Genomic DNA, 25,424 nt, shown 5'->3' with positions numbered 1-25,424 from the left:
CTTCCTTTGAGGTCTGTGTCTCCAGTGCAGGTGAATGGATGTAGCTGGCTGCCCAGCCTATGAACGCCAGAGATACACAGAACCTGGACAAAGTCTGGCACCACACCCAGTTACCTTTCAACTGTCAAAGATAGCGCCTCCTCCCTGAGGTGCAGAGGTGAGACAGAGAACATCGCTCAGGGTTACGGGAAGGTGTGGGGTATGAGAGGTGGCCATCAGTGTTGTTTCTCACTCTGATAATTCTGAGGGAGAAGCTGTTCATGGCACATGACAACTTTTCAGGCTTAAGGTTAGTTCTTTAAGACAATGAGCTGCCTGTCCCTAGGAGGCAGGCGGAGGCTATATGATTACCTGTTAGGATGCTGGGAATGGGGGTGAAGGACCTATACTGAGCAAGAGAATCTCCCGGTTGACCCTTAGAGTCCTTTCTGATGTTGCCTTGTTCCTCACAAACATGGAAAACAGAACTAGCCATGGCAGGCAAGAGTACCCAGCAAAGCCCAAGGCATGCAAAGTTGCTTTACAGCCACCATATGCTAAGTAGCCATATTCCGCATGAAAATACATGTTCAGCAGGCAGGCAGATAACACCTTATCTGGTTGATTGGAGCTTATAAAGAGAGCCTACTCCCATTTCTACTCTAATAATTCTCTAAGAAACAGTCTTTGAAACAAATGTTAGGTCCATGTTTTCACTAGTTCCAACAATAGAATTAATCTTATTTCAGCAGATTTCGAACAATGTCTTGGGAGTTGACTTGGAAACTGAGTTCACATTTTTCATCTCTGAAGAAAACTCTGGAAAATACTTGCTGGTGGCCAACCTCTAAATGGTGATCTATCATTCAAACTTATTAGTAGAGATATTCCTCGTGCTGTCTAGACAAGTAGGATCTAATTTATTTTTAGTGTGCAGAAATTCTTCTCGTCTCAAAGTGTTTTCACGACTCCCACGTGTGGTTTCTGGAATTCCAGTAACTCTTGTTTCCTTTTACAGAGCCATTTCTTCCCCCTCTTTGGCCTGTGTGCTTGAACGGGGCAAGGGCAGGACATAAGAAACTGGGCAAAGCTAATCCCAAGTCTCATTCCTCTGGTCCCAAGAATTGACCCTGAGATGGCCAAATCACCTGTTTGTAACAGGAAACAGAATGAGACCTTTGCTGGGAATTCTGGGTAAGATCCCGGCGGCCTTTGGTTGGCCTGGGTGTTGAGAGATAAGAATTTGGGATCTCTCATCCCCTCCCTGAGGCTTAGAAAGGAGCCACTCCGTAGAAGCTGAGCGAAGGCACTAAGAAAGACTGGTCCTTGGTGAGCCATTGAAGCCATCTCATTGCCTACACTCTTCATTTAAGTGAGATAATAACTTTGTCATGTGTTAATCCAGCTGGAGTTGGAGTCATTTGCCAAGAAATAAATGCTTCCCACAACAGGGCTGGTGTGTTGATCACTGAGACAATCCAGGAGGAAGCTGAACACAGTGCCTGGCCTGAAGACTCTCAAGCATTTTATCATCTCTATTGGTAGTAGCAGCCCGGGGAGTCACTCACTGGGTGTTCAGGGTGCTCAAAGAAAGCCTCCTGCAGGGTCTGAAGGTTTGGGAGGGACGGAGGAAAGGAAGAAGAGGAGAGGAGGGAACGAGAATCTCAGGTAGCAAGAGGAAGAACGTACAATGCATATTGGGAGCACGCTGAGAAGACCAGTCGACAGAACAAGGAAAACAGGAGATGATCCGGCTGGACTGAGGCCTAGCTGACTGCTGATCTTGGGTGCTGGCTAGAGAGCTTGGACTTTGACCTTTAAGATATAAGGAAATATGATGGCTTGACTTGATCTGACAAGTCAGCATTCACCTGACAAATCCCTGCCTGCAGGCAATGCTGTGGCACCCAGGCCATTCCCCAGGCTCCTGCATGATGCAGGCCCACGACAGCCCAGACCTGCCGCAGAGCAGGCCCTCTGGCGGAAGGGTAGGCAGAGGCAGACAGGGGGCGGACCATGCTCTTGGCACCGGGCACTCTGCTCTCCTGTGCAGGACTTCTTCTGTGCAGGGGACGGAATGCCAGCCTCCAGGCTCCAGAGGCCTGTTAGCCTTTGTCCCTGAGCAAGACGAATGGAGATTCGCAGTGTTTGCTTTGTTTGGCTTCCTCCGTGTTTATCGGTTTTCTGGGTCTGCTCCCTCACCGCGCCCTCTGACTCACCCTGTGTGGGATAGGCGGGTGTTCCTCTCCAGGGCTTCCGAAGAAACTTCTTTTTCTTCTACACCCACCTCGTTTCCAAGAGTGCGTTCAACTTAGATCGCTTCACATCGATTTTCTGTGAGGCCAGCAAGCAGTTCCGGGAGAATCTTGCTCAGTAAAGCAGAGAGGAATGGAGCAAGCAGTGGTTAATTTCACACACAGATTTTTATGAAAGCGTCAAAGCAGAATAAAACGAAGGCTGGCTTTTCCTGACTGTTAACGCGGTATTTTGAGAGAAGCCTGGAGTTGAATCTTAGCTCTCTCTCTAGCCATCAGCAGCCTTGCGCAGGCTCCTTAGTAGTCCTGTTCCTGAGTTTCCTCATCCATAAATGATGTGGCTGCATCTGAGGCCCTCTGATTGGCTGCCAGCTCCATAATCCCAAACATCTGTCCCAGTTGCCAAGGGCTGGGGGCTGCTCCGGTGGGTAAGAGAAGGTGAGGACTGGCTCCTTGTGGAGCTGAGCACTGGGGGAGCCGGACTCACCCTGGTCCATGGCTGCCTCCTTAGTAGCCCAGAGGGGACAAACTTTACTTAGTTTTTTAAAATATGTTTTTTATCTATTTCAGAGAGAGGAAGGGAGAGGGGGAGAGTGGAACATTGATTGGCTGCCTCCTGCATGTCCTCTACTGGGGATGGAGCCCAAAACACGGGCATGTGCCCTGACCTGGAACCCAACCAGCGACCTCTTGGTGCCTGGGACGATGCCCAACCAAACTGGCCAGGCAGGACAAATTCTATTTTCAAGAAGTTCTACATTTTATTCACCTCTTATTGGACCCAGAGATAAGTGGAAGCCCCCTTGACAGATATTTTTTTTCATAAGTAAATCAGTGTGTAATTTAAGGAGCCCTGTTTGTATGCCAGAGGGGGGCATGGGGCACCGTGGTTCGAGCAGCTCACGTGCCCACTCTGCTCCCTACTGCTGGTGACCTTGCAAAGACACTTGACTTACTGGATGCTTTTAAACATGTTTAACCAGAGATACTAACACAAACTGGTGGATCTGTTTTGAGGGTTCCATATTGTACATAATATTATATGTTGAGCACATACCTGGCACTTAGCAAGGGATCAATACATGGTAGCTATGGGAAAAAGTAGCCTAAACTACTAGTCTCACCAAAACTGATTTGGCTCAGTGGATAGAGCATTGGCCTGCAGACTGAAGGGTCCCAGGTTTTATTCTGGTCAAGGGCATGTACCTTGGTTGCTGGCACATCCCCCGTAGGGACTGTGCAGGAGGCAGCTAATTATTGTTTCTCTCTCATCGATGTTTCTAACTCTCTATCTCTGTCCTTTCCACTCCGTAAAAAATCAATAAAATATATATATTTTAAAAACCCCACAAACCTACTGGTCTCAGAGGCTTATTTTCTGCAGGCTTAGCTCCTCAATCATGGAACTGGATCTAAATCTTTCTAGCTCTCATACCGCCCCCCAACCTCTAACCAAGAACTTAGCTGACCTGTGCACCTGCATGGCCGTGGACCCTCGGTGTGTATCGGGGTCTCTATTGTCCTTACTCCCCGAATTGCATGATCAAAAGCGGTGCCGCAGGCTCCTGGGTTGCTCACACAGTCTCTCTGAGTACTTTGTATCCCAGTCCATTCAACCGGACAGCTTTCCCTCCCATTTACTGACAGTCTCCTCCCCTCCCATCCCTCCCACCCCAAAGAAATATAAGGTAGAAAGCGTTTCGGTGGAGATGCATGCTGTGCCTTAGCAGGTAGCAGACCACACAATGCCAGGGGGTCGCCCAGCATGTTCTGTGGCTGAGTCCTTTGCTCCCCAGCCCAGCCTGGCAGCAGGCGAATCTGTGCCCCAGTAAAATGACAGCTTTCTGTGTGTTACATGCCATCGGGATAATTGAAGGAAAGCTGGAACTGCTCATGTTTAACCCACGATTGCCAAACCCATAAATGCCAGGCACTCACACGGCTGGAAGGGTCTGGGAGAGACAGAAGAAAATCAGATAACGGTCCTCTTTCAAAACACAGGAAAAGATGGGTGGTTTGAAATGCCCGCAAGTCCCCACTGCAATCTTGCTCCATTACTCATTAAAATTTGGGAAACACCCAGAACCAGGCCTGCTAGTCTGACTGTTGCCCAAATGGCCAAAATATGCACTAACTCTGCGGCCCTCTGAGCTGTGGTATCGGGAACCGCAAACCCACCTGCCAAATCCCTACGTCTCCTCTCCAGCTCCCAAAATCAGCCTTTGCCAACAGGAACGTGGACAGCCGTCTCTCTCACACAGCAATTGCTTTATGAGATGAACAGCGAGAGCAAGGAAAAGCCAGGGAGCCAGAGACCCAGAGGAGCCGCGCAGGGACATATATACCAGGTGTGAGACATTGGGCAGGGCCATGCCCATCAACACACAGCCGGCCACAGATCCACACGTGACCTGGCTAGATCTCTCAGAGTTCAAAGAAATGATTGTGAAAAGTGGGGCCTATGCAGACACATTGCTGCATCAGAAAAGACAACACTTTTTTTTAAGATTAAAATTCTCTTTTTAAGACGGTAATGAGCAGAATTGAAATGACGGGAAAAATCAAATCCCATCCATGACTGGTTAGACTTAGAAAGAGGAAGCTTCGGATGCCCTCTGAGAATGAAGAGAAAAGAGAAAAATGAAATGAGAGCACGAGGTAAAGATGATAAATATGGCGATCAGCGTGAAGAAATCTAGTAATTCGGGAATAGCAATGATTTCCAAGTGTGAGAAAGAAGGATGGATGGAAGTGGAAACAAGAATTCAATGTAATTATAAAACAATCTTCTCACATATGTAGATGAGAAGCGCTTATTTTGAAAAGGAATCCAAACATCATGGCGAAGGGTTTTGAATGAGAAGAATTGTGACGGTGAGTTTTATGAGTCAGCATGCTGGGGTGGTGAGAGCAGCATCATGTGTTAGACCAGACCTGGGTTCAGCTACCTCAGAACTTGGGCTCTGGCTAGGGAAGAATTCTGGAAAACCACAGAAGTGGAGAAGTAATCTGTAGAAGAAATGGGCTTAGGAAACAAGTTGTGGAGGTACAGGAAGGGCCCTTGGAGCTTGGGAGTGGGGGAAGGTAGTGGTAATGGGCCTGGGGCCAGTAGAAGGGGGAGGGGAAGGAAAGATGCAAGGGTGCTCCTGGGAGGGGGATCACACTGGATCCTCCCTCCTCAGGGTTTTAAGGGTGCAGAGTTTAGGGGAGAACCCAGGGGAAGATCTCAACAGCACATTCAGCAGTTTTCCAGGTGTGTTTTTTCAGGATCTAGCTCTCCACTGATTGGCCAGCACCAGGGCGGGGCCATTAGTCAAAGCAGCTGGTCCTGAGGGCAGCTGTGGCTGGTTTTGTTGCTCTTCTGGGCCTGGAGCTGAAATACAACTGAGGCCTAGATGTCATCTCTAGGGAGGAGGTCAGCGGTCCAAACCTTCCCTTACAGGCCTGGTCCCTCCCAATTGCCCTCCCCTGCTGGCCTGATGGCCCACAACTGCCCTTCCCTGGCGGCCATCTTGGGGCAGCCATCTTGTGTGTGACAATTTTATATTACTTTTTTAATAGATAGGATTCTTTTGTTTTCTTTTCACAACAATGGGGTTATAGAAACATTTAATTCACCCCAATAATGATAATTTGAATTAATATTAGTTGTCTCTTAAATATTATCCAAAATGTACATAAATCCATTACAAGATACAGCTATATATTTTCTCTATATTCTTTAGTGCTCTACACTCTGAGCCTAATGAGAGCCAGCAGAGCATATTCGACTCTACACTTTTGGCCAATGAGGGTTTGCGCTGCATGCTTCCAGCCAATGAGAGCTCCAGAGAGCTATCATAATTGTTACACAATTATTTACGCTCCTGTGACTTCTCTTTCTGCTATTGATTTTGAATTCTGGAAGAAAATGTAACCTATTATTGACTAGCAGCAAGAGCCTCTGCACTTGCTGGTGTTTAACGGTTCCGAACCAAAGACATAAAGGAGAGAATCACGCTGGAAGTTAAAAACGAAAGCGCTATAAATGTTCAAGGTACTTTAGTGAAGAGTCCAGGAAACAAAGGATGAAGCTCAACAGGCAGTTCGTGCTTGCGGAACCTTTCTGATATCACGAAGGTCATTGTCAATGATATTTTAGCCTGGAACAAAGGACTGACAATTCATACACTGTACCTGGAATCATGCAATTTACTTCAAGGAATTTGAGGAGCGGGCGAGAGCATTTACCACTGTTGAAAGTCAGAGACGCTGCTCCTTAAGGGCAGGGCGGTACTCACCTGACTCAGCGAGAGCTCCCTGGCCTGGGGACTAATCTGTTTCCTGCACTGAACAGTGTGCATAGAGTACAAAGTATTTTGCATCGTCCTTTTAATTTTTAACTTTATGTTACATAAGTATCTTCTAGACATCTCTCCATGTCAACATATATATAGTCGATCTCCTGCTTTCTAAAGACTCTATAACATCCCTTTGTACTCAGGTACTGTCATTTATCTAATCAATCCCCTATTAATGGACATCTGGCTTGCCCCAACTTTCTATATTACAAACAATACTGCAATTGCCATAAAGCCCTTAGAAGATGTTTCATTAGTTTACACTTCTATCCAACTTTTGATAATGCTTATCTCTCTGTGTCCTCCCCAACATTGGGTATTATCTAGTGTTTTTAATGCTTTTAAAAAAATATATTCTATTGATTTTGTACAGAGAGGAAGGGAGAGACATAGAGAGTTAGAGACATCGATGAGAGAGAGTCATCGATCAGCTGCCTCTTGCACACCCCCTACTGGGGATATGCCCACAACCAAGGTACATGCCCTTGACCGGAATCGAACCCGGGTCCCTTCAGTCCCCAAGCCGACGCTTTATCCATTGAGCCAAACTGGTTTCGGCTACTGTTTTGAATGCTTTTAAGTTTAGAAGTGAAAATAATATTATTGCTTAATTTTCAATTCTTTAATGTTAAGGAATTTAAATATCTTTTTATGTTTGAAGGGCATTTGCACTTCAAATTCTATGAGCTCCTGTCTCATGTCATTTGTCCATTTTTATTTGGGGTATATTTATTACATCAAAAATGTGGAAATACCTGTTGTTTCATATATTTCATACAATAAACTACTTTGTATTCATTAAAAATTATATTTCAAAGGGTTTTCAATGATGGAAACATTCATTTCATGGTACATGAAACTAAAATGGAATATAAAATTGCATATAATGTATCATTTTTTCACTATTTTAATAGTCAATAGGGTGATATCTGTTCAAAGTCAGCCTTGGATATAGAAATACAGAATTATAGATTTCCTGAAAGGAAAGAAAACACCTAAATGATGCCGCCAGACCCAGCGATTTTTAACCATTTTCCTCTTATGGCACAAGAACTAATTATTGGAATTATGCAGCATACCAACAAATAGATTGTATTTTTTGCTGATCTGACAAAAACATATAGGTACAATTTTGATTCATTCACGCAAGGACGGCTACTGTTGTGTTGACTGTTGTCATTTTCTATTTGACAATCTAATGGGAAAGAGGCCAGTTAGGTACTGCATGTTCTAAACATCCTTATGGCACACCGGTCGGAGGGTCAGCTGGTTGGAAATCACTGCTCTAGGCGATGAGCTCCTCACAAGCAAAGACCACAGTGCTTCTGCAGTGATTGCCACACCACGGATGCTCCAGGACCGAGGACTAAGTCAATGAGGGAAGGAGCCACAGGCATTGCTGCAGGCCAGTCACCTGCTCTGTCCTGATTGTCTCTGAGGAAGGGACCTCCTGAATGTGCATGGCTGCTGCTGACTTTTGTGGACCTCTTTCATTTTTCACAGAAAAATGGGACTTTGGGTAATTTTACTCTCCTTTTATTTTCTGATACGTATAGAAAAAGTATGGATCTCTATATATGTTATACATGTATTGGAGATGCAATATACACTGAGTGGCCAGATTATTATGATCTCTGAATGCATAATAATTTGGCCACTCAATATATATATATATTCGAGGCCCAGTGCATGAAATTTGTGCACTGGGTGTGTTTCTCTCAGCCCAGCCTGCACCCTGTTCAATCTGGGACCTCTAGAGGGATGTCCAACTGCCCGTTTAAATGGGCAGTCGGACATCTCTCTCACAATCCAGGTCTGCTGGCTCCCAACTGCTCACCTGCCTGGCTTCCGGATTGCCCCTAACCACTTCTGCCTGCCAGCCTTATCACCCCCTAACCATTCCCCTGCCAGCCTTATTGCTCCTAACTGCCCTCCCCTGCAGGCTTAGGTCCCCCCAAACTGCCCTTTCCTGGAGGCCCAGTTGCCCCCAACTTTCCCCCTCTGCTGGCCTGGTCACCCCTAACTGCCCTCCCCTGCTGGCCATCTTGTGGTGGCCATCTTGTGTCCACATGGGAGCAGCCATCTTGTGTGTTGGTCAATTTGCATATTACTCTTTTATTGGATAGGGTTAGAGGCCTGGTACATGAATTCGTGCATGGGTGGGGTCCGGCCAGCCTGGCCAGGGCGAGGGGACATGGGTGGTTGGCCTGCCTGCCTGCTGGTTGAACTCCTGCTGGAGGGGACAATTTGCATATTAGCCTTTTCTTATATAGGATATACACTGAGTGGCCAGATTATTATGCATTCAGATTCAGAGATTATAATAATCTGGCCACTTGGTGTATATGAACATGTCCATTATGTATATTTCTATTCTGATTTCTGCATTTCTTTTCAGGTGACCTTATTTTCCTATTACAAATTCTTAGCCTCAAAAGTTTCTATTTTTTTATGCTTCCGCAATAGCAGATGAGAATCACTAACTGGGAAATGGTGGTTGCGATACAAGAGGTATAACAGAGCACAAAGAACAGAGAGAAGGGGCATAGAAGCCTACAGAGCACTGAGCACACCTTGACTTTGGCCTTCACCCAAGATGAGCTCTCATTTATGGAATCATTTACATGGACCTTGAACCTCAGAGCCCTGCAGAGGGTGGGGTGGCAATTAATGCTCCTGGGACAGCTGATGTCTTTGACAGCCCAGAGTGATCGGCACACACGTGTGTAGGAGAGAGTGGTCCTGCCACAGGCTCACGCTTATCATGACAAAGTGCTACGAGACACACGACACCAATGCTGTACTTTCAAATCAGCAGACCCAAATCCAGTGTGCCCCAGGGAGGTGTTCATTTTCTTAAATTGCCATTGAATCCCTTTGGGGATAGAATTTGCTGTATTCTCCACGTTAGTATGAGTATTATTATTGCTCCTATTAATGATAAAGAGAAGAAAATGCAAAATAGTTAACACACGCCATTTCTTCTTCTCACAACACCGTTGTGATATGGACATTGCTGTTCTCATGTCACAGATGGAGATACACAGGAAATACAGAGAGCCAGGTAACAAGTAGATCCACAGCCTGCACACTCCTCCCTCTCTGTGTGGATTCACGCCAAGTCACACAAAAGCCCGGTCACTCCTGCCCAAGAGAAGGGCGACAGCTCACACTCTTCCCAACTCCAGAAAGGTAGACAGGGTTTCCAGATAACAGAGCCTTAGCATTTTCTCATTTGAAGACAGAGAGAGAGAGAGAGAGAGAGAGAGAGAGAGAGAGAGAGAGAGAGAGAGAGAGAGAGAGAGAGAGAGAGAAATGTGTAGCTCTAAGACTCCACGGGAGTAAGAGCAATAGAAACTTTATAGCTGTCTAAACACCAAAAAATTTGGGTGCCCTAATATTCAACCCGCTCTGTAGGAATAAGATGCTCTTGTTACGTCTTAGAAATGATACTGTGGTTGCAAATCATCAGTATACCAACAAGAGGCCCAATCTCATTAGATCACCAGAGAAATGCCCATCCGAATGTCCATGCGCATACTTGTGTGCATATGGCACGTGTGTCCAGTGTCCTCATCATTCACAGAACCCATATTGTGAATTATGTTCAAATGTATCTGCAACCCCAGACCCACACTCAAGGCACTTTGTGGTCACTCATGGACAGGCACGGAGCAGTGAAACAGTTGTCACCTGACACACTTTCCCAGCCGAGCTCACACAAAGCGACGCTGCCGTCTTGCTTCAGCTCTCAGACTATAAGCAAGTGTCCTTTCCGTGTTCTGTTTTAAATGTGCCTCATATGTTACTCACATTTTTGTGCTTTTGTTGGTGATTTTACTGTTCAAAATGGCCCCTAAGTATCCGAAATGTCCCTGAGCACAAGAAGGCTGTGACATGACCTATGAAGAAAAGTATGGGTGTCAGATAAATTCCATTGGGGCACGAGTTAGAGTGCTGATGGTCACGAGTTCAATGTTAACGGAGCAACAGTGTATGTTGAAAAGGTGTCTTTAAACAGAAACACACACAAAACGAGGTCTGATCAGGTCACACAAGTGTTGTGATAACAGGCACATAAGAACCTAACTCTATCTTCTCCCCGAGGGCACTGGTTCAATATTTGCTACTTAAGTGTTTATGGTGACTTCTACCACAAATAACAGGAATCAGGTGTATGTCTATATGTATAGAATATATATCATAATAGGTTTGAGTCATGCCTCCTAGTTCACCGAGATCCTGAAAACTTAATTCTATATTGTTTGGTGACAAATGATACTGGAGAGAAAACATTGCACAAAGTATGTTTTTCTAAATTAGGGCTTACAAGTTCTATTACTGATCTTTTGCTTCACGAGCAATATTTTTGACCAACAATAACAAAATTGCACCGGCATGGGAATGTTGCTTAACGGCTGCCTGGCAGAGTGGGTGTATGTGGGCTATAATAGTTGGTGAATGTAGTTGCAAAAACACTTATTTGGACTATGAGTACATTCCAAGCGAACTTTTTACTCCAGAAATCTGCCCAAGAGTTTGTTATCTAGTTGATAAATGGGCTTCTGGACGTAATATTCTGTCCAAATCTCTTTGCATGTCAGCATAGCCTGTACCCTGGAACAGCAGCCCAAACAGAGTCCGATCTTGCCAAACATAGACACCACCTCTCGTGAAAGCCAAACCCGAGTCCTCCCAGATCCACTCCCCTCCCTGCTACCAGGCGAGATGGAGCAAGACGTCCATCAGCCCCATGTATCTTGCTGCACGGTTGCTTCAAGGAGTTTCCTGGCATCTTTCTGTTCTCCACATTGGACCAGAGCCTATTTTAACACATCTTAAAATTGGGAAAGAAATCAACTAAAAAAAGTGGCAAAAAAAATAAGACAAAGCCACCATTTCTTATTTGATCGTTTCCATAATGAAATTATAAAGGCAGCCTGTGTGGTGGAAAGAGCCCTGAACTGGGAACAGGGGTGTTATTTCCATCGATGATGATGTTAATTGCCCATGTCAAGTAGGCACGTGACTCCTTCTAAGCCTGAGTTTCCTTATCTGCAAAGGTTGAAGTTGGACGAAATGTTCTTGAGAGTCCCTTTTAGGTAAAAAAATTCCCAGGCTCCATGCTTTAGCTGGACTGCTCAAGATGATCTTGAGGTTTTTCAGATCATCTTGACATTAGAAAGATTTCTATTTTAAACCCTGAAAAATGCATGAGAATGTAACATTTTGTATTCTCATGCATCCGGGCCTGGTTGGCTGAAGAACATAGGGGTAGGCAAAAGTAGGTTCAGAGTGGGAAATACACAAAACACAGAGTTCATTCTTACATTATTATTCATGTATGAATTATTAAATTGTTTATTATGAACAACTGTAAAACTACTTTTGCACACCCTGTATATTAACTTTCCTCCACCCTCCGAGATTACAGATATTGTTTATTTGTTAATTCAATAGCCTTTCTTTTTTTTCAATAATCCATCAGCAAATAAAATCAGAAAATGTCTAAATAACTTACTATATGGCAATGATTTGTTTTGCTCTTGGTGTCTGAGTATTTATTTTATTGTTTTTCTTATTTTCATTAGCTCCTTAATACCACTTATGAGACAAGACAAGGTAGAAACCAACTAATAGCTTAATTGTGACATTTCAATAAACCAATGTAGCTAATGTCATCTGTTTATATCTATTTTTAAATTTTTAAATTTTGAAAAATTTCTTTATTAAGGTGTTACATATGTGTCCTTATTCCCCCATTACTGCCCCCTCCCTATCCGCCCCACTCATGCCCTCACCCCCTGTTGTCTGTGTCCATTGGTTAGGCTTATATGCATGCATACAAGTCCTTTGGTTGATCTCTCCTCTTTACCCCCATGTGTATATCTATTTATATTTTACCTTGACTGAAGTGTTTTGTTATTTTTTTATGGGGTAAATCTTCCAAACATATCATCTGTAGAGACCGGTATGGTTTCTTTTATTAGGGTTTATTGTATCTTCTATGTAAGTCAATGTTTGGTAAAGCAAATCATATCCTTCTATAGTTACCATTTCTATAGTCAAACCATTTTTTGTTTACTTATAAATTTATCTTTAATTTGTGCCTTCACTTTTCTTATTTTGGGAACTTCTCTTGTTTATCTTCTCTGCACCTACAAACACTAAAGTAGTTCTGAATTTAAGATTATTTTTGGCAAGTCATTTTTATAGAGTATATTGGTAATAAAGAATGATTTCTTTAAGTCATCTGTCTGTAGATTCAGACTTTTCTTAATTTATAGTTTATTACACTTGGACATACCTATAAATATATGACTTTGATAAGTAATGTTTCCTGGAGCCTTGAAATGCAAAGATTAAGATTTTACACAGAAATGTGTTAATTAGAGTGCCAGGTATAGGAGAACAAGACCATGTATCATGTAACCTTACTTCACAGAATCAAATTAATAAAACACAACTTTCTCTTAATATTCAGCATTATTATTTTTCTTGGATAAACTAAACAGTTTTATAGAACTAATGCTTTTATGACATATTTTATCATTTAATTTTGCTAATTTGGAAAAAATCACTACTATAGTGTTCCCAAAACCTATAATTCTTTTTAGAATTTACTAGAACAGGAAAAAATTCAAAGTTCTTCCAAATTTTTATTCCCCATTGATAAACTATCTTAAGTACATTTCTAGAATTAGTTTAAAGAGAATAAGATTTCGCTAAACAATTTGATTTTTTTTTTTCAGACAGTCAGTATTTTAAATAGAATCCCCTAGTGTGATCTTGTATTATCTTAAAAGTCAATCATAATTAACTGCCTCTCTCAGCTTTATAGAAGAAGGAGCAAATTCTGATAATAAGACATTTGCCATTCAATACTGTGTCTAAAAGAAGGGTATTAAGAAAGATAAGGATGTCTATTACAAGATGTTTGCCAACCATAATGTATCTGCCTTTGAGATAATTAAGGTGTGGTTGATGTTTGAATAATTTGTTCTCAGGAAGAATTTTTTTAAATACATAGAGTAATCTTTGACCTTTACTGTACTGAGTCATAAGAGTGCAAGAGAACTTCCAGTAATTGTTTTTGCTCTTCCTCAAGGACATCTTTGAGTCCTACCTGCTTTGGCTCAGTGGATAGAGCATTGGCCTGTGGACTGAAGGCTCCTAGTTTCAATTCTGGTCAAGGGCACATGCTCAGGTTGTGGGCTCGATCCCCAGTAGGGGAGGGTGTAGAAAGCAGCTGATCAATGATTCTCATTATAGATGTTTCTATCTCTCTCTCCCTCTCACTTCCTCTCTGAAATATATATATAAAAGAACATCATTGAATTGGGGGAGAAACATTACTAGAACCTCCATATAGACATGTGGATGATATTTACAGATTTACATTTTTATTACTTGTTATTTTATGATAAGACCAAAGAGATGTAATCATGTTTTGCTTTGCATTCTATAATAATATGTGTGCCCATAAATATTAAATTTTGATGAAGAAAATGGGGGAGAATATTAAATAATGAAAACTACTACTTATTACTATCAACCAGACACTGTGCTTAGTATTTTAAGCAAACATGAGTTTATTTGATGATGATGATAATGATGATCAAAGCTAATATTTGTTAAGCAGCCATTATGTGCCTCGCACATGCTAGGCATCTGAAATACAATAGTATACACATGAAGGACAGCCCCTGATCTTACAGAGATTAGGGTTAAGTGACAAGCTGTAGACAGATCAACAATTATGATACAGCGTGGGGATGGCTGTGATGGGAGAAATACAGGAGCCATAGAAGTACATAGGAAAGATGTCTGGCCCAGATGTTATTAAGGCAAAAGGAGAAGGTGTCTGTCACATAAGATCCCCGGATGCAAAAGAAGGAGCATGAAGAAACTGCTAGAAGGTAGAATGTGCATGACCCTTTCAAAGGTCTGAAGGCATTTCAATATGGCGGGAGAAGAGAGTTCAAAGATGGATGCAATGACACAAGCTTGGGAGGTAAGTTGGAGCTGCTCAGGAAAGCCACTCGGAGGAGCTGAAGCTCAGGAGCAGAGAGGATTATGCGCTCGTCGGACATATACTGGTACGTGAGAGAGATTACACTGCTACTGTGTAGATGAAGGATGGGCTTGGGCAAGACCACTGCCAACAAAACAACCTAGTAATCCTGCCATCATTTGGCAAAAGGGTGGTGAGAGCCTGACTTTAGGCAGTGAATGGATAAAATGTGATTTGATCTGAGAGAGATTTGGAATGTAGACTAGTTGGGTCCCAAATGGGGGAGTCCAGGGAGAAAGGTATTGCCACGTATCTGTCTTAAGTTTTGGGGAGATGTGGTTGGCATTTAATAAAACTGGGAACATTTAATTAAAATTAGGAGCTGGTTTTGATGAGCTGAGTTTCAGAACTGCATGTGAGGAAATGAAATGTAAGGAGGTTACAGAACAGGATTTGGGCCAGCATGGTCTGGCTCCCATGTCCCTGCTCTTAGCCACCACACTGCATGCCTCAAACCTTGCTGCACAGCTCTTCTCTGGAGACAGGATGTTGATGGGCTGCGTTCTCTCACTGCTTCTTATTTGATCCCATGGGACAGTGATGGTGGTTCCTAATTCAACGGTGCCACTAACTGCTTGAAGCTGGGCAAATCGTCAACCTTTCAGGACCAAGATCTCCAAAAGGTAGGAGTTGAACCTCGTAGATCTTTCTTAAAGGAGCTCTGGGAGTGGGTGTGGAAGGAGCTTAAGATAAGGAGAATGTGAACGTGTGTCCTTACAAAAGGCTGATCACCTGGAAGTTTTTCTCAAACCAAAAACTCTCATCTAGATTCTTCTCCCCCCCCTGCTTCCAGTCAAGACCCATGGGCTTGGCTGCTGCTGTGTAGCCTTCAAACATGCTCAGAGAAATAAAGGTTGACAACCCCTAGACCAGGTGATCTCAAATTCCTCCTTTCGTTCTAAGATATTTTAAAATTCTGTCATTACAAACCAATTTCTTTAAGTTATTCCAGAGAACAGTGGTTTTGCTTGTTTCCTTGCCACGTCTTCATTCATTCATCACACATTTACTGTGTACTAGCTACGGGCCAGTTCAAACTCTGCACACTCAGGATATGGCAGTGAGTCCTGTACTTGCCACACGTACATTCCTGTGGGGAGGAGCAGATAACACACTAAAGGATGACAAATATATCCCATGGAGTGGCATGTGCTTCTGCAGGATGGTAAGGACAGAGAGGCTAACTGGCTACATCAGATTAAGGGGTCAATGAAGGGAGATCTGAAGAGCAAGCAGGAGCCCAGTATGCCGAGATTAGAAAAAGAACATTGCAAAAAGAAGGAAAAAATATGGTGCAAGAGCCATAAGACAAGTCTATCAATTAATCTGTATGGTTTAGGTTTTTGTTTTTGCTATAGGTAAGAGGATTCTTAAATTCACCTGGTTTAAGGAAATAAGAAAATTAATTACCTATAATAATAAAAGTGTAATATGGCCAAAACCGGTTTGGCTCAGTGGTAGAGTGTCAGACTGCGGACTGAAGGGTCCCAGGTTCGATTCCGGTCAGGGGCATGTACGTTGGTTGCGGGCACATCCCTGGTAAGGGGTGTGCAAGAGGCAGCTGGTCGATGTTTCCCTCTCATCGACATTTCTAGCTCTCTATCTCTCTCCCTTCCTCTCTGTAAAAAATCAATAAAATATATTTAAAAAAAAATAAAAAATAAAAAAATAAAAGTGTAATATGCTAATTAGACCAGACAGCTGAATGACCTTCCAGTCGTCCTTCCTGACAACCTTTCAGATGACCGGGAGAGTGAGGGCTGAACCCCTTGCATGAATTTCATGCATTGGGCCTCTAGTTTCATACAATACTGGAGGCTCAGAGACCCCAGGCCTAACCTGCAATCAAGGCCATCTTCCCCAGCTGCCTCCAGCCAGCCCCACCCCCCTGCTGCCACCCACCCATAATTCCCCTTTCACCACCAGGTGATTGGTGCCTGACGGCCGGAGGATGGGACCAAGAGGTCAGCTGTTCCTGCCCGATTGCCAGCCCCGCCCCCACCATGGGTTGCCCTCTGTGTGTGGGGTGACTGGTGGTGGTGGGGGAGGCTTGGCCTGGCACTGCCCGCGTCCCCCATCAACCACCCCTGGCTCCCCATTCATCATCAGGCGATCAGAGCCTGTTGAGGAAAGGGACCGGTAGGTGGTCAGTACACCTCCTAGTGACTGGTCCAGTAGTCTTCTGGTCATTCTGCCATCAGGGTCAATTTGCATATTCGCCTTTTATTATACAGGATTGTGATTTCAAGGACCCAGTACCACCATCCATAGCACAAAGTCATCTGCAGCTGGTGGTCAGAAGGGGGCTTCCAATGGCAGGTGGAGCTGCATGATTTGTTGCTCACGTCCCCACAGCGGGCACCCAGAGGCTCTCCACTGATGTGGAGTAAACCCCATGTGCGCTCTCCCACACCAGCAATAGTCAGCAAGGAAGTGCTTCCCATGGTTCAGTTTCAGCCCGCCTTTCTGAACTAGTCATTGCCAAGGGGAATAAGCTAACTGCAATTGTTTTAGGTTCTAATCAGGCCCATTCCTTTGGCTAGAGTCGTGGTGAACTTTCAGTATTGTTTTTCTTACAACTCTAACGCTGTCCTTTCATTATATCCTGTCTTGCCTTCGTTCTGATGAAGTGTCATTATTTTTCTCGCTGATCCTCTGTGTATGATGTCTGATCTCAGAGCATCTCTGTATTATATAAGGGAAGAGGCCCTGAGAGCATTAATTCTCAAAGAGTGCACACTTAAGTCTAGCCTCTACTATGATTATTCATTAATACAATCATATTGCTTTTGGTCCCTCAGAAATCCATCACAGTCTCCGGTTGGCAGGTATAATATATTTTTCCTCCCATACTAACATTAGTATGGATGTATTCTCTCTTATACTGCTTTACAGTCCTGCTAGTTAGTGTGACTTGGGAAGAGATGGGAGGTAAAATTGTTAATCGCCATTTTTAACCAGAATTGCCTGAGATTTCAAAAGGAGAGTCATTAAACATAAAGGAGGACAGGACTTCCCATTTTAGTTAGGCTATAGAAGGGAGCACAAGACTCTCATTTTCATGGTAATCACAAAAACAAGCAAACAAACAACAACAACAACAACAACAAAACCCAGACAAAATGAAATGCTACTTTTCTGTGGGGCTAGTGAAGAATGACTGGCCTAATATTCAGTCACTCAAAAGAACATCAGTATTTAAAAAATCAATCATTTATTTTTACTAGCAATGAACAACTGAAAGTTAAAATAAAAAAAAGTACTATTTAAATGGCTCAAAAAATGAAATACTTAGGGCATAAATATAATAAAATAGTTGCAGAATCTGTATGATAAAGACTATGAAACTTCGATGAAAGAAATCAAAGAAGCTGTATTGTGTATGTATAATGAAAGACTATTAAGATGTCAATTCTCTCCAAATTGACCTACATGTTTACTACAATTTTAATAAAAATTCTGACAGGTTTCTTTTTACTTATGGACAAAATGATTTTAAACTTTATAAAGAAATCTGAAATAAACTAGAATAACTAGATAATATGATGTTTAAAAAGAAAAATCAGGTTGGAAGACTCACGTTGTCTCATTTTAAGACTTACTATGAAGCCTCAGCAATTCAGACAGTGAGGTATTTGCGAAAGAAGAGACACAAAGAAGAATGAACAGAGAATAGTCCATAAATAGATTCACCCAAGTATATTCAATACCCTTTTTGACAAAAGTGCAAAGACAAATTACTGAAGAAAGTATAGTTTTTAAACCAATGGTACTGTAATAATTGAGTAATATACATATGTAAAAACAAATGTCGATGCATCTTTGCGTAAAAATTAACAATATGGTTCAAAAATGTAAAGGTAAGACATAAGATTATAAAACTTTTGAAAGAAAACATAATTGAAAATTCTTATGACCTTGGATTTAGCAAAAAGTTCTTAGATATGCCATGAAAGGTCTAATGGGAAAAAATGGTACTAACTTGGAATTCAAAAAAAATTAAACTTTTGCTATGTGAAAGACACTGGTAAGAGAACAAAAGACAACCTATAGACTGGAAGAAAATATTTGCAAATCATATATCTGACAAAAAAAAATCATATCCATAATATATAAAGAGCTTTCAAAATTCAACAACAAAAATTCTAAAAAAAATGGAGAAAGATCTGAACAGACACATTACCAAAGAAGATATGTAAATAGTAAACAGACACACAAAAGGATGTTCAATGTTATTAGGAAAATGCAAATTAAAACCACAACAAGGTACCTTTATGTACCTTTTAAAATGTTTAATACAAAAACTAAAACTGACAATACCAAGTCCTGACAAGAAACATGGACTATCTGGAATTCTCATACTCTTGATGGGAATGAAAATGGTACAGCTACTCTGGAAAACAGCTTGTCAGTTTCTAGTGAAGGTAAACTTTACTTGCAATATACAGGAAGCAACCTTACGCGAATGTATTTTACTTCAGAGAAATGAAAGCTTATGTTCACAGAAAAAAACCTGTATTTAAATAGTTGTAGTAGCATTATTCATAATTTCTAAAGTGAAACAACGTAAATATCCTTCATTGGTAAATGAATAGTGTTACATCCATTAAATTACATGCTTCTCGGGAATAAAAAGGGATGAACTACTAATACCCTCGACAGCATGGATGCTATTCACATATCCTCTATAGTAAAAGGCTAATTTGCAGATCAACCAAACGGTGGAACGACCGGTTGTTATGATGCTCACTGACCACCAGGGGGCAGACGCTCAACACAGGAGCTGCCACCTGATGGTCAGTGCACTCCTACAGGGGGACGGCGGCTCAGCCAGAAGCGCGGCTCACAGCTGGAGAGCACAGTGGCGGTGGTGGGAGCCTCTCCTGCCTCCTCGGCAGTCAGACAACCCCCAAGGGCTCCCGGACGGCAAGAGGATGCAGGCTGGGCTGAGGGACCCCCCGCCCAGTGCACGAATTTCATGATCGGGCCTCTAGTATAATGATAAGTACAACAAGCAAAGCTCAAAAGTTACACATTTTGTGATTCTATTTACATGAAATTCTGAAAGAAACGACACTGTTGGGATAAACATAAGATCAAAGGTTGTTTGCTATGATTAATTGTGTGTGTGTGTGTGTGTGTGTGTGTGTGTTAGGGTTTGAAAAAAAGTTGAAAAAGTTAAGCGGAAGCATGTGGAAATTTTGGAAGTGAAGGAACTGTCTGTATGTAAATGTGATGGTTGTTTTACCCGTTATACCATGCTATAAACTCACAGGCCTGTATACCAAAATGGGGGATTTAGCATATGTAAATTTAAAAAATTATTTTTAAAAACAATGGAAGGTCACAAAAGAAAATAAAAGGGGTTGATTCTAAAAAATGTTGAGAAACCTCTTCTAGGTAAACATAATCCTAAATAAAAGTCCTAAATAAAAGCACAGAGACATTGTCAAAAAAAAGTGGCCGAGGAATTTATGAAGAGGGAGGTCCTTAGGGGAAACACTACTGCTGGCAACCACTAGAGGCAGCACAGAGACATCTGAAGCCCTTCAGTCCAACAGCAAAAGATAAACAGCAAAATAATCACAACATTCTTCGCTCTGGAATGTCTTCAGAGGGCACACTTTGCAGTTCTGGGCTGCTTCCTTTGTTTTGCTCACTCGTGGGTGGCAGATAGAGTGGGCCGATGTGACCGCAGAAGCACGCCAAGTGGGTGCTCAACACACTGTGGGTCCGGAGTGCCCTCCTGGGGCCCATGAGACCCCAGTGCTAGAATGGTCTGCATCCCGGGCCTCTCCTTAGGTGACTGACCGTAGAGGGGAGCTTTTGGGTGAGCATGTGCCTCTCCTCAGGCTTCTAACCCTGTCACGGGTGGTGCCTGCAAACTGAAAGTCAGAAACGTGGGATGGGACAAAAAAAAAATAAAAAAATAAAAATCTTCACATCACAAAAATAAACTTGCCTGGTGTGGAGGAATGCCTGAGGGGGCCGGGCGAGGCTGACGGGGAGCAGGAAGAGACACTGTGTGAAGAAAGATGAGGGAGAAGGGAAAGGCCAAATACCTGAGCACATGCCAACCCATCCTTACCTCATTTCCCCCTTCTTGTTCCATATTTGTCTTTCTCTCTTCCTTCTTCTCCTCCTTCTTCACATTCTCATGTCTCACCCCCATCCACCACCCCACATCGTCCCATCCCTCCTCTGCTGTCCTTAGGTAGCTGCTTCATTCCTCCCCTTCCCTGACAGGGAGCTGGCGGAGCAACAGGCAATGACTGAGTGTGGCAGACAGAAGGCCAAGGAGCGAAGGACCACTCGTTTCTTGTGGCTGCCATCACAAACCGCCCTACCTGTGGTGGCTTGAAGCTACAGGCGTGCGTTCTCTCACCGTTCCGAGGGTGGAAGTCTGAAGCAGAGCTGTGGGCAGGACTGCACCTCCCCTGGGAGTTACAGGGAGGACCCTCCCCTCCCCTCCCCTCCCTCGCCTCTCCCAGCGCCGCGGGCTCCAGGTGCTGCTTGGGTTGTGATTGCCTAACTCCAACCTGTGTGTCTCTGGTAGCCAATTGACCACAGGCTTGGGATAAAATTGCCTCATCTGAGCCTAGACCAGTGTTTCCCAAACTTCTCTCATGATGAGAATCACCTGGTGGAGTTGTTAAACTACAGATTCCTGAATCCCAACTAAGAGGTGCTAAACTAGAATTTTTGGGAGCATATAGGTAAAATTGTATACTTAACTTAGTGCTCTGTACAATTTTACCTATATGCTCCCCAAAATTCTAGTTTAGCACCTCTTAGTTGGGATTCAGGAATCTGTAGTTTAACAACTCCACCAGGTGATTCTCATCATGAGAGAAGTTTGGGAAACACTGGCCTAGACTCTTCAGAGGAGATACAGGTACAAGTCTATGTACACACACACACACACACACACACGCACTCCCACGCAAACGTGCAACCACGAACAGTCACTCGGAAGTCCAGCCCATTAGGAGGTTATTTGCCAGGAAAAGTTTCATCCTAAATTGCCACTTCAATGTAACTCTGTTTCCAGGCTCCAAGTCTATTTTTCCTGGAGTAGAATCAGAGGACAATGGGGAAAGGAAATGATTGGAATTCAGCAGGCCCGGGTCTGTAGGACTTCCTAGGCATGAGACCTTGAGCGATCACTTAATTTCTTTGTGATTCCATTTCTCATCAGCAAAAGGAGGGGGGGGGGAAGGGTAAAAGTAATTGGCTACATCGGTTAGCACCTTGGTTGGCAAACTGTGGCTCGCAAGCCACATGCGGCTCTTTGGCCCCTTGAGTGTGGCTCTTCTATACCACGGCCTGGGCGAGTCTATTTTGAAGAAGTAGCTTTAGAAGAAGTTTAAGTTTAAAAAATTTGGCTCTCTGCCGACACCGGTTTGGCTCAATGGATAGAGCGTCGACTTGGGGACTGAAGGGTCCCGGGTTCGATTCCGGTCAAGGGCATGTACCTTGGTTGCGGGCATATCCCCAGTAGGGGGTGTGCAAGAGGCAGCTGATCGATGACTCTCTCTCATCGATGTTTCTAACTCTCTATCCTTCTCCCTTCCTCTCTGTACAAAAATCAATAAAATATATTTAAAAAAAATTGGCTCTCAAAAGGAATTTCAATTGTTGTACTGTTGATATTTGGCTCCGTTGGCTAATGAGTTTGCCGACCGCTGGGTTAGCATTGCTGCCTAACAAGCCTCACCAAAACTTAGTGGCTTAAAACACTAACCATTGCTTTTGTGCACAATTCTGCCGGTTACCACCTTGGACCGTGCTCTGCTGGGTGGTTCTGGTTCCACCTCGGCTCTCTCCCGCCTCAGCACTCAGGGGCCAGGTTGGCTGGCTGGACTCCGGTGGCTGCAGGGGGACAGCTTATCTCTACTCCGAGTGGTCTTCTCCTCCAGCAGGCAGCCAAGTCTTGCATCATGTTGGAGGCAGGTCCTGGGAGAGAGTCAAAGTTCACAAGGCCCCCTGAGGCATAAACTTGGTGTCATGGACCGGATTGTGTCCTTCAAATACTATGTTGAAACCCTAATCCCCACCATGACTGCATTTGGAGATAAGACTTATAAGGAAGTAATAAAAGTTAAATGAGGTTAAACCTGAGGCCTGAATCTGATAGAACTGGTACCCTTATAATAATAAGATGAAACACTAGGGGTCTCGGTCTCTCCTCTATCTTTCCTCTCTCTCTTTTTCTCCCCATAACCATAGAGGAAAGGCCACGTGGGCACACAGTGAGAAGGCAGCTAGCCAGGAAAAGGTTCCATCCGAGACCAACCCTGATAGCACCTTGAACTTAGACTTCAAACCTCCAGAACTGTGAGAAATAAATTCATGCTGTTTAAGCCACCCAACCTGTGGTATTTTGTTATGACAGCTTGAGCAGACGAATATGCTGGGAGCTGTCATAACATCCCTTCTACCACGTTCTATTGGCCAAAGCAAGACACTAGAGACTAGTCTACAGACAAAATGTTAGGAGGCAGACTCCACATCTTGGTTGTAGGGGCTGTGAAATCATGTATAAAAGGGGCATGAGTTTGGAATAACAATCTAAAACACCACCACCCATGGTTTCATATTTCACCATAACATGGAATTCTGGATAGGAAAACAGTTCCTCAGTTGTAAAGTCTGGTAGGAATATTAATTACCATAGATATTCTGTCCTGCTCTGCAACAGCTGTGACTATTTCTTAACAACTAGGCGATGTGTGATACCGATGTATCTGGGTGAGTTAGTATAAGCCATTGCCTAATGAATGAAGCCCTATAATGCCGATAATTCACCAGAGAGGTAGGCATGGTTTAGGATCAAGACTGCATTTTCATAGGTGGAAAAGCTTGAAAATAAAGATTTGAATGAGTATCCTACTCAATGAGTTCAGGAACAGGAAGTTTGGTGGCTGGATGAAAAGTAGAAAGGAAGGATGCAAATCAGGTTCGATCTTGTGAATTTAGTCATCTATGCTCACCACTTCCCTGAGAGACCAAGGGGAAAGGGAGGTTGCTGAGTCAAGGAGGACCCTTCCCCAGAAGGCAGATCTGTGGCTACAGCATTGGACTCTATTCTTTTTCTTTTTTTTTAATCTATTTTATTAATTTTTTTTTTTTTTCAGAGAGGAAGTGAGAAGGATAGAGAGTTAGAAACATCGATGGGAGAGAAACATTGACCAGCTGCCTCCTGCACACCTCCTACTGGGGATGTGTCCACAACCAGGATACATGTCCTTGACCGAATCGAACCTGGGACCCTTCAATCCGCAGGCCGAGGCTGTATCCACTGAGCCAAACCAGTTAGGGCATGGACTTTATTCTAATTGAAAGAGCTGCCCACAAGTCCTAAAAACTGTGTCTGGGTTCACAAATCTTCTTCCACGATAGACTGACAGCAAAGGAAGAGCACATTGCCATCTCTCTGATCACCTCCTGACCTCACACAGAATCACACGCAGAACTCCCCGACAGCCATGCTAGTCAGAGGGAATCCTGTTGGAGTAGAAGTCTGGCCAGCTGGCACAGCTGAGAACAGGTTAAACCATACAGCTGAGCTCAATCATCATTCTTTCATTGGTGAGCGTGACCTGGTGCCCTAGGGTGGGGCCTACTGGTCCTCAGGAAATGCGTCTGCTTACCTTGCAAAATCAAGGGGTTGAGAGGGAAAGGTGTGGACATGATTCAAGGACCTTCAGGGAGGTCCTCCCAGGGCTGCTCCAGACTCTGACCACACTGGAGCTCTGCCAACGTGAGGAATTAAGAGGCAGAACATTGTGCTCTGCGGTGGTCTCTCCTACGCATGGACTTAAGTGGTCCAGCAGCAAAGGGTTGAGTTGTTCTGGACTGGGAATGAGTTCAACACCTTCGGGTCACTCATAATACCTGGCATGTATCTATTATTGTTGGTATTATACTATTTTGCTGGATTATAAAGAAGCATAGATTAAGAACCTATTTTCTCCTGCATCTGCAGTTTGGTTCATTGCCTTGTACCTAACACACATATGGAATAAGTAAAGGAATGAATGAACTCAATTAATATTTTATAAACAAACAACAAAACAAGAAGGACACAGCCAGGACTTAAATTTATAAAGTGTATGAAGCACTACAAACATCTTCCTTTTTTGTCCCAAGGCTCATACACTCAATAAGTACTCAACTATGTGCTCAATAAATAGTTGTTGATTTACACACTGAAGTTATAGAGCACACAGATGAAAATACTGCAAAAATTTAAAAATTGCAAAATTAAGACAACTGAGTGTCGCCACAATTAAAGTATGCTCAAAATAGCAGAATACAGATGGAAGATTTTGAAGCTGAAAATTGGACTCCATGCCAGCATTTCACAGAAGGAACTGACACCAAGATCATCTAAGACTTGTCCAAAAGCAAGTCAAAGAGGCCGGGCTGGTTTGGCTCAGTGGATAAAGCATCGACCCATGGACTCAAGGGTCTAGGGTTTGATTCTTGTCAAGGGCACATGCCTTGGTTGCAGGCTCCATCCTTGGCCCCAGCCAGGGCACATGTGGGAGGCAATCAATTAATGTGTCTCTCTCACACTGATGTTCCTCTCTCTCTCTCTCTCTCTCTCTCTCTCTCTCTCTCTTTCTCTCTCTCTCTCACAAAAAAAAAAAAAAAAAAAAAAAAATCAATGGGCAAGAGCAAGTCAGAGAGAGAACTCTGGTCAAGTGTCATGGGAAACATTGTTGTAGGGTTTGAATCAGTGGTCACCCTTGTTGACCGGCACTAGCAATA

The 25,424-nt window shown here is 43.4% G+C and overlaps 1 long non-coding RNA gene across 1 annotated transcript in view; it reads right to left on the bottom strand.

Moving 5' to 3' along the window:
* Positions 1-21,039, bottom strand: part of LOC311629136 — a 30,380-nt gene extending 9,341 nt beyond the window's left edge. The window contains exons 1-2 of the long non-coding RNA XR_014796154.1: positions 20,996-21,039; positions 10,388-10,476 (exon numbers count right to left, since the gene is read on the bottom strand). This is a non-coding gene — a long non-coding RNA (uncharacterized lncRNA). The remainder of the gene's footprint in view (positions 1-10,387; positions 10,477-20,995) is intronic.
* Between the last annotated feature and the right edge of the window lie 4,385 nt (positions 21,040-25,424).

The sequence above is a fragment of the Pipistrellus hanaki genome (genome assembly GCF_964339955.1).
Source record: "Pipistrellus hanaki genome assembly, chromosome: 10".
Lineage (NCBI taxonomy): Eukaryota > Metazoa > Chordata > Mammalia > Chiroptera > Vespertilionidae > Pipistrellus > Pipistrellus hanaki.
This window is presented reverse-complemented; position numbering and strand designations above follow the sequence as displayed.